General features: G+C 42.3%; 1 long non-coding RNA gene across 1 annotated transcript in view; it reads left to right on the top strand.

Moving 5' to 3' along the window:
* Positions 1-13,197, top strand: part of LOC128854356 (uncharacterized) — a 155,622-nt gene that overhangs the window by 60,130 nt on the left and 82,295 nt on the right. Inside the window, exons 4-6 of the long non-coding RNA XR_008453397.1 lie at positions 9,536-9,613; positions 10,268-10,379; positions 12,697-12,840. This is a non-coding gene — a long non-coding RNA (uncharacterized LOC128854356). The remainder of the gene's footprint in view (positions 1-9,535; positions 9,614-10,267; positions 10,380-12,696; positions 12,841-13,197) is intronic.

The raw sequence follows: 13,197 nt of genomic DNA, 5'->3' as shown, positions 1-13,197 counted from the left end.
AAACTAATACTTTAATGACTCCTTTTCCTACCAAGGAAACAAATTCAGGCGCACACACATGCATGAACAAAACAAAAAATGTCTTCTTTTTTTTTTTTTTTTTAAAAAAAAAAAAAAAAGTGAGGGGCTGAGGAGGACCTCGTCTGGTCAATGAAAGAAAGAGACGGATGTCTGGTGCCATGGCAATGGAACAGGGATTACTTTGCACTGGAAAATAGGTTCCTTTTTTTTTTTTTTTTGATTCCAGTGTTTTTTCTCAGGCAGCAAAGAGTTGTCACTGAGTCTGAGAGGCCCATTTAGAGGAAAACGAGCCTCAGAGTAGAATTGAATGCTTGCTTTCACCGACTGCTGCTTGAACAGTCTGCTTTGCTTTTTCGGGCAAGGCAGGATGCAAACACCCATATTTGTTTAGAGCACTTTCACAATCGCAGTGTGTGCATATGTGTGGATACAGAGCTATATAAAATCAGTTCCTGGATACAGACTTAGGCTGGTAGGATTGTACGTTGGTACAAACATTAGACTGTAAAAAAAACCCCATCTAACGTGGCCAGATGTATTGTGTGTGGTTCTGTAAGAATTTATCACTTCGCTGTGGGGGATATTGTGTCTGATTTGGGGAATATTTAGCATTTTTGCCCAGAGCCGTGGTGGCTGCCCCATCCCTAGAGGTGTTCAAGGCCAAGTTGGATGGGGCTTGGAGCCCCTGATCCAGTGGGAGGCGTCCCTGCCCATGGGATGGGGCTGGAGGGTCTTGAAGGTCCTTTCCAACCCAAACTATCCTATGGTTCTATGGTTTTATTGCCATTAGGCTAAGTATTGTCTGAGATTCATAAATTCTCTTTAATGCAGATCGAGGCAGTTTCTGACAATAGGTATTTTTTGTGGAAAATGCTCGTTTGTGGAGACTTTTCACAAGAAACAGTGTGGTTATGTGCCACTTCCTTCCTACCCCCAATCAAAAATGTTTTTTTTGGGAACAAGTTACAAAGTTTGGAACTGAAGAAAATATTTCAGTCAAGACAATGTTGTTTTGAAAATTCATCTCATTACTGTAAGCATTTTACAAAAATTGGCCAATGGAAACGGACTCATGATTTTCTAGAGATTTTTTTCTTACCTACGTTTTGAATTTCTGGAATTCTTAGAGATTTTGGCTTTTTTTGGTCACCTCTCGGCGCGAAGGTAAGGTTTGCTTGCAATTGGATATCAGCCAAGAGATGATGATGTACTCTGATCTGACCCATTCTGTAGTGAATCCACCCACCAGCTTCCAGACACAGAGGCTCTAAGAAGACTATTTTGGGCAAGTAAAATGGAATAAAAGACATTCATGTGACTGTTTGGGGCTGGCTGAGGGATTCCCAGGTGATACCGGCTTAAGGCTCTGTGACACCTCGTGTCCCCTTAGCGGCTCTTCCTCTCTTCACTGCTGAATTTCCCTCTCTTTACCATCCCAGCGTGTTTCTTCCCATCGCGTGTGGCAGATAGAACCCAGAAGTTAATTCCACTGTAACGTGTGGCCCTGATTCTTCAGTGTGTTGGGACTTCTCTAGCCATGGCCTTGGATGGGACTGGGTTCATTTCTACCATTTTAAGGACTGGGTAGTATGTTAACTTTGCAGTCTTCACTTCTGGATTGTTTAGACATGTCGGCACAAGTTGCAAGATTTACTTCCTGCTGAGACCTAAATGGTGTTGCTTTTTTCCGTTGTAAAATTGCTTAATGAATGAGCCAAAAATATGGTTTTAAGCTATAATAATCCTACTCTATAGATGCTGCACTTTTTGCTTAGCAGGGTGACATTAGAGCCTTTGAAATCCTACTCTAATATTTTGTGCTCGCTGTCCTTTCTCAGCTGAGTAGATGTTATAAGCTATGCTGTTGTAAATGGTAAGTGTAACTCATCTCTCCTGTCCGGAATGAAAAAGATTTCCTGGTTTTGATCTTCCCTCATTTGCTAAAAAGTAACCGAAAATAATCCCTTTTTTCTGTTGGGGGTAGGTGGTAAACTGTATGAGGATTAAAAATTTTGACCCTCCTTTTCAGCGATTGCTAACTGTGAAACAGAAAATCTCTGTCCAGGTAAAAAATTAGAGTTGTCCTAGCAACAGCAGGATGGCTATTTATTTTTGGATTTCCATTTCGCTGATTTATTTAACACATTGACAATCCATTTATAATGAAGAGGAATTCAAGAGGGTTTTTGTTTCTGGCTAGGTTTGAACTAAACCAAGGCTGGGTTACTTTTCTGCAAAGATGAAAGAAGTAAATAAAAAAGAAACCTTGCGGCTTTCAGGGGCTTTTCTTGTAGACAGCTACAGGTGCTGAGTGGTGCATGGGAAAGTGAAAACATGATTAACTTGTTTATTTTATGTCTTTTAGAAGAACTTTAATGTTATCAGAACAAAGATACAAGTCCAGTGCAGCTGTGAAGCACAGGAGCCGTAGATGTTCCCCTCCAACTGCATTTGGTTGCACACACACTTGCTGCCAAGGAGAGGTCAGCAAAGCCATTGCAAGTGACTCCTGTGGCTCCATCTTGCAGAAGTCAGAGTGCTCCAAGGCAGGAATAAAAGCTGTCTTTCTTATTTTGGTTGTGACCTCTGCAGCAATGCTTAGTGCAGTTCAGTGCTCAGCTGCTCAGGTTCAGATTTAGTGGCTCTCCACAGTGTTTATGTGCAAGCGGGCACCTGGTTTGGACTTGGAAGCAGCCACAGAACAGCCTGGAGCTAGGGGAGCCCAAACACACTCCTTGCTTCTGTATGGGCTGTGTCCAAAAGTTTAAAGATGGTCCTCTCTCATTTTGGGGTGTTTGTGTTAAAATGGGCTGTGCTCTATTTTCGTGCATGCTGGGAATTTGCAAGTCCAGGTGAGGCCAGCAGCCCTTTGGAGAGGGGAAGCAAAGGCTCCAGGGAGACTGGCAGCCTGATCCAGTGAGAGGTGCCCCTGCCCATGGCAGGAGGTTGGAACTGGATGGGCTTTGAGGTCCCTTCCAACCCAAACCATTCCATGATTCTGTGGGTTTCAGAGACCAAAATTTTGATGGCATGAAGAAACGAAGCTCATTAAGCCAATACTTGTTTTTAAAGTGTCCTGAAGGCTAAGAGCCCAAGAGGAACACCCCATCAGGTGCTTTGGGTTTCAGTGCTTTTTCAGTTGACAGATCACCTCAGACTTAGTCTGAAGTGTTATCTCCTGAAAGGGAAGCTGACATTTGGTGGTTCCCTTAACCTTTCAGACAGACGCTCTGTCTGCAAAGCTGCACATTTCCTGCTCCACTCAAGCCTCTGCCACAAGCCAAATCAATCATAGAATCATTAAGTTTAGGAACGACCTTCATGTTCATCCAGTCCAACCATGAGCTCCATGGCCCCGTGTCTACTAAACCATGTCCCAAAATGCCAAGTCTGTATGTTTTTTTAACTCCTCCAGGGATGGAGACTCTACCACTGACCTGGGCAGCCTCTGCTGATGCTTCACCAGTCTTTGGAAAACTGGGAAGTTTGAGGCGGGTTTTACAGAAGTGATCAGTGAAGCCAAAGTGGAGTAACACAGCAAAAGGAATCCCAGCAGATATCTGCCTGCAGAACCTGTCTGAGAGGGAGTACAGAGACCAAGCAAAATTCTGCATGGGTTTTCTCACAGCCTGTCTTTCTCAATTGCTCTGCACATTGGTTCCTCTTGGGGATTTGTTTCTTGTGATGGATTTGGGTGACTAAGATTGATGGCTTTAAAAGAACTAGTGATGATGACACATTCGTAAGGCTTAGTAAAAATTGTGAACCTGGCAGATAACTGGGGAAGTCTTCAATAATTTTCTTTTAATATTGCTGGCTTTGGTGTGAATCTGGGCTGTTTTCAAAGCAAGTGGACAGGAGGCCCGCAGCTGACCAGCATAAGCCTTGTACTTTCAGTCCAAACCCAATAATTTGTAAAGAATAAGCTTCATTTTGGACTGGTCACTTCAGGAAAAGGTGAGCTTTGACCTGTGTGTTAGATAAAATCAAGCATTATTCTTGAATGTGATCTTGAGTGTATAGAGAGAGGGGTCCTGTCTGTCAGTCACTGGCGCTTCTCCCATTTATCCTGGTGGAGGATTCAGCTTGCCGGATTGTCTTTGGGGCCGAGAGTGGGGGAAGGGTGGGAAAACCTAAGGAATCAACTTCCAGACGTAAATACAGTACGGACAAGTCATAAACATTATTAAAGCAAGTCTGTCCCTGCAGGGCAGGTTTTTCTTCATAATGCTTTCCTGATTACGCTTCCGCAAAGCTGGGGAAGTTGAATAGTGGGCTGATTATCCATGGCCCATGATCTACATCAGGGTAAAACTGTTGCCATTGTATGTGAGAACTTTGCATATTTACTGGAAGGGAATAGTCATCCTGCTTCTTATTGCATCTTCAGATTCACAGTGGGCCTGATCCGAAACACGACTATGTCAATCGGATTCTTTGTTTGGGCTCTTCTTATGGCCCACATTACCATTGCAAAACCTGCCCTGTTATCATCTTAAACATACATGCCATAAATGGACCTCGTATTGATATGGCATGTGATCAAACCCCAGACTGAATTGTCAAGCCCTTCGGAAAATAGGTGGGTAGGCAATAAGGAACTATTTCTGCAAAGGCTGAATACAAGGGGGAAAGAAACCCAAAGAAAAAAAATCCTGTCACTGTGACATATGAAAGAATTGTCTCTAATTGTGGGTTTTTTTAACTTAAAGAAACCCAAATCTTGAGAGAAATCCAAGTCTTTTGCTTTTTGGGAGCCAGGCACCAGTTGTCCAGCTCATCTTAAGTACTGATGACTCTGTTAAAGGTTTCATGGAGAGCGTGGCTCTGCTTGCTGTGGGAGTCCAAATCAGATCTTTGGTTGATACTCAGAAAGAATCAGACTTTATGTAAAGATTTGTGTTGGTGCTATATTGCCTAAAAGGCCACTTGGGCTTGGTACACGCAAAGCAGAAGAGTCTTCTTAAACAAATGCACAAGGTGCATTAGTTTCATTATTCAGTTATGACAGAACATTTCCAACACTTCAATTAGCATTCATTTACTAAGTATTCAACCACTTTTTCTGTTAAATGTAAAGATCAGTGGTAGGAGCTATATGTTCTGAAAGATAATCATACCGTGTAATTCAAGTGCTTCAACAATTTATACTGAAATATTGATGGATGTGTTCCAACGTCCTTTTTTTCACCAGCACATTCCGTAATCTTTTAAATATCTCTCTCCTGAAAACTTCAGTATAAAGTACAAATCCTCTTATGTAATAGAAGTTTAATGCATCTGGATCCTGCTAAGCAAACAAAAGCATTTCAAACCCATTTCTATTTTCAGAAATTAAAGAAGTCGTTAATATAAAGTATTGTAAATATGAATTTATGAGGAATATGCTATAGCAGAAGGGCACGACTACGGATTCTCAAAAAGTTAAGGGCTCCACTTTGATGTTAGAAAATAAAGTATCTCTTCTGATTTTCATTAGTGTAACTAAGAATAAAAAAAAAAATCCCATTTTCAAATAGAAATCTAATGCTAAGTGACACTTTACATAATCTCCTTAGGTCACTCTGCAGTCTTACCGTCTGTGCTATAGCTCTAACATTGACCAAAAACTTGTGTAATGAAACAGAAATGCAGTAAGGTTACACAGAGCAATGAAGGAAGGTCTCGGAGAAGGAAGCCTTGCTCACAAATCGATTGGAACAACAATTAGTTCAAGTGGTTTATATGTTTTTTGTGAAGATAAAACTTTGATAAAGCGAATAATAGTCATTAATAAGTAGTTAGGATCAAGCATGTAGCTGTGAATTTATGCAAACTGTACAGAAAGTGCTAGGGTTTGCTCTAGGAGGAGATTGTTAGAATCATAGAATTGTTTGTTTGGAAAAGACCTTTGAGATCATCAAGTCGAACCGTACCTGTCCACTGCCAAACCAGATCCCCGAGCACCTCATCTGCCCATCTTTTAAACCCCTCCAGGGGAGGGGACTCCACCACCTCCCTGGGCAGCCTGTTGAGAGACTCGGAGTGCCGAGAGCTCTGTTTCAGGCTGTTGGGCTAAGGGACACAGGCTGAGGGGTTTACCTTCAGCTCTGTTGTTGTTTCCTAGTGTGTGAGCAACATGTGAACTGCATAGAAGAACCTGTGAAATCTAGTAAAGCGTCCTTGTGTTTGCCTCAGTGTCCTAGTTGTGTGCTTACAGTGTGGTTTCAGTTGCTGATGCTCTAGGTGTGTTATTCCACTATTACACTTAGCATGTCATACCATGATGTTTTCTGTTTATCTGCACAGGGTTTTTTTTTCCTACCTTTGTCAGATAGCTGTCTCACTTTTTGTGCATCTTTCTGGCACCATACCTCCTCTTTGTGCATCCTCTCCCGTCTGCTAAAGAATTAAGCAGGCCTTGTACAGGCAGCAGTTCTGAACTCTGCTGGTTTGCCCCAGCTCTGTCCTGGAAAGCCCCCTCCGCTGACAATGAGACATAGATCAGCCTTTATTCCCATTCAGCCTGTGGCTTCTTTGGTGCAGCCACTAAGATGGATGCTTACTGGGATAATGGTGCTGACATTTACTCGCCAGGAATTGGAGTGAGACCATCATTTCATGCCATATACGTCTCCAGTAACAATCAAATGCTAATGAGTGCCAGGCCATTAGAGGCTTGGCACGCACTCCAGCTAGTGTCCCCAAAACCGCTGTCCCTAGCCCATTACCCATTGTATCTGCTAGGTATTGCTCCAGTTTGCCTCATCAGCAGAGATGTTGCACAACCAGCCAGTGACCACCCAGGGCTATTCTGTTTAGGCTGGATGCCACCTTTTCTGGGCAAGTGTACAGATCATGTCTTAAACTGTGCCAGACGTGCTGCTTGTGGTTCGTTTTCTGCCTATGAGCCTGGCTGAACAAAAAGGCTGTATATATATGTACCAGTAGTGTACACATTACATGCAATCTGACACCCAAGAGATGGTCCTTGGGGATTATAATGAGGCACCCACTGCTATACAGCATGTTTTGGCAACCGGTTGGGCTGGCGAATCCCATGCCTGTCTTTCTTTTGCAAGCCTTTGAGTTTCTTTTTGGCACATATGTGCAACGAAGCTCAAGATGCAAATACTGCCAAAGCTTCTTGTAGAATAGATGACATTTATATTGTTATGCAGTTTGCTGATCTAAATGTACTATTGCCTTGCCTTGATAGCCCAGGGCAAGTGCTAATCAGCTTGTTTCATGGGCACCGTGCCATCCAAAAGGGTGAACACGAATAGAGACAGTATGTGCATCATCTAGGAGTGTTGCAAGAACACGATTCCCAGCTGAGAGTACCCAAATGTGTCTGCCTCCTGAGCTTGCATGTTGGCATGTAAAAGATAAGTGACAGCATTAAATATAATGTATTTGGAATAAATCAGGATTCTATTCCTTGGCTGCTTCAAGCTAGTTTTCGTTATATAGGTCATGTCAACTGATGTAAATTGGCATAGCTGCATTGAAGGCAGTGGAGATCATGGATTTTGATCTGCTGAGCATCTGGCCCCATGTGACTGTGCTCCATGAGAAGTTTTCCTTCTTGTTTTGCCCTCTAGGGCATCATCAAGGGCTGTTTATTCTAAAAGGTAATATGTGAGATGAGGAGTTTGGGTTCCTATATTGTCTTCAGTGTCACTTATGCTTGATGCAGTTTGTCCTCATCGTAGCTGTGTGCCTTGTTTCACCCCGTCTTTATTTCATTAGTACCTTTGTGCTGTGGACTTTAATCAAGCTGGAATGGCAGGCATGGTGGAATAGTTCACGTGGCTGGAGTGTTGCAATGGATGGATATGGCTCTTTGACAAAGATGTACAGGGAAAACAAGAAGACGGGGTTGTGAATTGTGCAGAGGATTAGCAGTGGGTGTTGGCAGTGTGTGGGTCAGAATCAGAGTGGCCCACAGAGAGTGTTGTGGTGGGCATCTCCTGTGAACCACCTGATTGAGAGGAAGAGCTGAGCGAAACATTCTTTAAACAACTGGGAAAAAAATCTGTCATAGCTGCAAGAAGGGAAATTCTGATTGGATATAGGGGAAGGATTCAATTTTGAGGTTAGAAGGATGGCTTAGGTGACTTTGTAGTCTTGTACACCTTCCATGCAAAATACTGTTTTTTTACAAGTCTGTGATTCTCATGAGTTTGTCCTGGATTAGTGGGCAGATGAGGTGTAGCCTCTCCTTTCTTCTCTCTTTCAGAAGCATTTGAAGTTCTCTCAGTGCCTTCTCCCACCTATATTTGGTTGTTTTATATATTGTTCCTTCTCTCTCTGCTTTTCTTTGCTCCCATTTCGTATTTCCTTGCTTTTTTTGTCCTTCATATTGGATTTTTCTGGCCATGTTTTCAGGAAAATGCCGTCTGTGGGCATTACATATAAACAATTACATTTGGAAATCCCCAAAGGTGCAGTGAAAGTGGATGCTTGCATGAAATAACAGGGGAGTTTGGATGTACAAGTAGAACTCTTAATAGCTGGCTTGAATTCATTTTGGTAATCTGGCCCTTATCCCAGCCTTTTTGAAACATAATCGTTGTTCGCAGTGAGGTTTTCATTCACTATAGCATACACTTTATATTTCACTATGTAATAAAACCTTCTATACGCTCAAGGAAAACAATTTACAGAGCTAATTGCTGAACTCTGCAAATATAATACTTTAAAAGGGTTATGTTAGATAAGAGTTTATGTTAAAAAAGAAGGAATGTTCTAGAGGAAAATTGTTGTTTAGGGAATATTGATTTGCATGAATTAATGTTTTCACTTCAGTTGATGGTTAAAAATGGATACTCAAGCAAAGACACATTTTTAATGTAACATAAATGCTTCATTAGTGATGAACCTAGGGTATGAGCTGAAGTCTGTTGTTTGGTTGGTTTTGAAGTCTTCAAACTTCAGTTGGCATTGGGTCAAATTATGCCCAATATATTTTTTTCGCAATTGAAAAAACCCGTGTCCATGGATCAGAGATGGGAGGATGCTTTGGAGTTCTCATTGTTACTTACTTATTCACTTTAGACAACCCTCTCCATCCTTCTTTCTCAGCCTACTTATCAGTAAATTTAGGGGTGGTTTTGATGATCCCATCTAACACAGTTATTTAGAAGTTAGCTGATGAGTATTTGTACAATACAATATTTGTACGAAGGTGCTGTATCACATGTACTGCAGGAGCTGGCAGCTGTCACACACATGTATCTCTCAGATTTAAAGCCTGCAACAAAGATTTTGGGCTTGGGAAGTTAAGTAACTTTTGCAGAAGTAGGCTTTTTTTGTGTGTGTATTGCTGTTTTTATTACTAGTTTATGATATTTTAATTCAGAATATAGACCAAGTCTGTAATTGCTGTCAGTTGTTGTGACTTTATTGGCCTTATAGTTTGGGGTTATAGCACGAAGTATTTGCGTAAAAGGTTCAACACTGTTTAGAAGGTGTTAGTAACGAACTGGGCGTAATGTTTGAGTTTAATTTCAATTTATTTTCTTCCGTGTAGCTGTGTGTTGGTGACAGATTGATAGGGAAGGAATAAACCACAACACTGTGTTCTAAAGCAACCCAGTGGAACAAAGGGGTATGTATATTTGCTTTCTGTAGTTTTTTTTAATTATCTTGTAATTTCTGTGTCATGCTTGCCTTGATTGTTTTTAAAGGAATTGTTGCAGATACATACGTATCTAAAGAAGAAGAAACTAAGGATGATATTCATGTGAATCTGATTATTGCCAATAGAAGTGGAAATGTGAATGTGGAGAATTGGGAGAGTGGATCAGGCTCTGAAGGTTGGACTCTGGCTCTCCTGATAGCAGAGTCTTCAGTTGAGGGCTCACGGCTTCTGTGTTAGGCAGCTCTGCTGCTCTACAGCTAAGATATATGCCTAAAGGTCAGCAAGTACCTTGAGCTACCTACCTTCTGCCGATGTAACTCTGCTGATTTCAGTAGACAAACACTGGAGAAGGCAGCACAGCCTGCTCTGACCTCGGGCATCGTTTCGGCAAGAGGCTCTGGCTCTTGATTAACTTGTACTGACAGGCATGTCCACTGTGGTCAGCTGGGTCTCGTGCACTTAAAAATGTACTGAAATACCTGAATTCTCCAGGCCTGGACTCACTCTGTTTCAGACTTGCGGCATGTGAACAGAGCTGGGCTCTTCAGCAATCAGTGACTCAGTAAAATGTAAAGATCACATCTCATTCCAATTTTGACTGTGAATTTCCTTGTCTTTCAGGAGCTACCAATGGTGGTGAAGTCTCTTCTGCAAACCACACAACAGAAGCTGCTGCCCCAATTCACAGTTGCTCCTTCCCACTGGCAAAGAGCCTAAGGAGGAGCTGTTATAGGTGAGATGTTCAGCATCTTGTCAACTGAAGGTTGAAGAGGGCCTACGAGAAAGTTGGGGAAGGGCTGTTTACTAAGGCTTGTACTGATAGGACTAGAGGCAGTGGGTATAAACTGGAGAGGGGCAGATTTAGGCTAGACATAAGGAGGAAATTCTTCATGATGAGAGTGGTGAGGAACAGGAACAGGTTCTCCAGAGCAGTGGTGGCTGCCCCATCCCTGGAGGTGTTCAAGGCCAGGTTGGATGGGCCTTGGGCAGCCTGATCCAGCGAGAGGTGCCTCTGCCCATGGCAGGAGGTTGGAACTGGATGGGCTTTAAGGTCCCTTCCAACCCAAACTACTCTGTGATTCTATGAAATGCTTACCTTTTTGCTCCTTTCTTTCAGACGAGCCTTACCAATTGTGAACTGAACGAATAATTAAAAGCTAAGAAGCTCTATAACTTGCTAAACTTTACAAACGTACTGTAAGGCTGCAGTCTATTACACAAGTCCCTGGGATTCTGCGTGTTTATCTTTTTTTTTCTCTCTCTTCCTCTCTATGTATTCTGTGAATTTTTATCCTTTGAATTGCATCCTGCTACATCTTGTGATTTGTTGCAGCTAAAATTGATCTCACCTGTGAATTTAACACTGTAATGCTAAATGCATTACAGTGTCTCTTAAGTGAGTATCGATATGGTACTGGCACTTGTCTGGGTCGGGGAAGAGAATGAAGAATGGCAGGGTGGACTCAGTGCTGAATAATCACCTGTGTGGAGGTAATTCAAAGAACTAATGAGAAACAGACACAGAGAGAAGTTATCTTCTGGAATGCAGAAAGTCAGGTAGAATGAAAATCAAACCTGAAAACAGTGAATCTGTTTTATATCGGTGAGGCAGAGGATCCTACCTGGGATTAGTTTGGCTGTTGTCAGCACTTGGTGCTGTAGATAACACGAGTTCCATAGCAATGAATTTTTAACTTGAAATCCCTGGGTGCAAGGGTGCATAATAACTAGCAAATGGACTGGAGGTCTTTAAAAACTAGCTCTATTTTATTTCCTACTCACCATCCTCCTCGGAAGATGGACTTATTTTTTAAAACCTTAATTAAGGATGAAAATCTAGTGTTAGGCTGATACTATCATTTTCTTCTTACCCTTCCAGCAATCCCCCCCCCACACCGTGTAATGTGCTGCGTTGGGCTCCGAGGCTGCAGGATGGGTTGTCAGTGATAAGCACCTGCAAAACCTGCAGCATATGCCCAGGGACTTTTGTCAGATGAGTCATGTGTTGCATGGGCCAAGTTTAATCCCAGAGAGAATGTTACAACACAGGAAGAAACCCCTGAAAATAACAGGAATTGGTACAGTATTTGGGCTGTAAACACAGGTTAGAACAGTCTGGCTATTTGCTTTAATCCTCTCTGGTTCTATTTTGAATTGCAATGTTCCTACTTGCTAAACCACTTTCCATTTTTGCTCCATTTTACCGTGACATAAGAGGAGGGATATTTTGGAAACTGGAAAACTGCCACTTGCACCCAAATGGCACGCCACTAATTTTTGCATGTTTTTTTAACTGAGCATTACCCCTCTGAAAGCTCTGTCAGTCTCTTCTAGGATTCCCCACCCTCCTGCAAGGCAGGATGTGCTCCAGGTTATGGGACTTCTGTTCCTTTCTCTACAGGCTGTGCTGCCTCACTTGCTTCAAAACGAGGCACTTTGAAATGATGAACTGAGTGGTTTGGGTTGGGAGGGACCTTAAGGCCCATCTACCTCCAGAGATGGGGCAGCCACAACTTCTCTGGGCAAGAAATTGTCTTCTGCCAGTGCTTCCCCACCCTCACAGGAAAACATTTCTTCCTAAGATGTCGTCTCAATTTCCCCTCTCTCAGCTGAAAACCATTCCCCCTCGTCTTACCCCTGCCCTCCCTGATCAAGAGCTCCTCCCCAGCTTTTCTGGAGCCCTTTTCAGTACTGGAAGGCTGCTATAAGGTTTCTCCAGAAGGTCCTGCCTTATTCAAAGGAATCCCTCCTTCAGCTTGCTCTCCTCTGAGGCAGATGTCCTGCATCCATGTATGATAGCTCACGGTGAAGCAACCTGAATGGTAGCTAAGAGCTGGAGATGAGTTTTGATTCCCCCATCCTCCTCAAATATAATGAAATTTTACAAGAGTTTTGCTTTGCAGCTTTGCTTACTTATGCTCTGTGATATGTTTGGGTGTGGCTTAGCAGGCATGACAGGTAGCAAGGTTGAGGGAGAATCTCAAAATGCATATGGAGGTCACCAAATCTCACTTCTACTTCTTTTATTTTTTTCCTTTTCTGTTGAACAGGAATTTGGGAAAGTCATTTCATGTCACCTAGTGAGTTTTAATGGAGGCTTGAAAGAAGGAGAAAAAATCCCCACTGTGTCCGCTTGTTGCTTAGGTGCACCACATTGCCCTCAGTTTGTCTCATCGCTCCCCGAGACAGTCTGTGTAAGTCTGAAAATAATTTCATTCCACTGGCCCACAAATATTCCCTTTTGGTCAGCCTTATATAGAGTAATTACTGTTTAACATGGCACCGCATGGGTCAGGGCTTATTTTGGGTTATGAATTATAAAAAGCTGTTTGTTTTAAAAAAATACATTAAAAAATTACTGTGTTTGTCCATCTGTCATCCTAAACAAATTAGTATAGAAACTTGTTAGTTTACTTATTTTTTTTTTCAGTTGTTTAGCTTTAAGAGTCATAGAATCAATAGGATGGTTTGAGTTGGAAGCATTCATGAGAGCACTGCCATTAGCACTGGAGGCATCCAGCCATCCCATCCTGGCTTATTGAGAGATGTCT

This window comes from Cuculus canorus, chromosome 23, assembly GCF_017976375.1.
Source record: "Cuculus canorus isolate bCucCan1 chromosome 23, bCucCan1.pri, whole genome shotgun sequence".
NCBI classification, from domain to species: domain Eukaryota; kingdom Metazoa; phylum Chordata; class Aves; order Cuculiformes; family Cuculidae; genus Cuculus; species Cuculus canorus.
The sequence above is the reverse complement of the archived record's forward strand: the minus strand, read 5'-3'. Positions and strand labels throughout refer to the sequence as shown.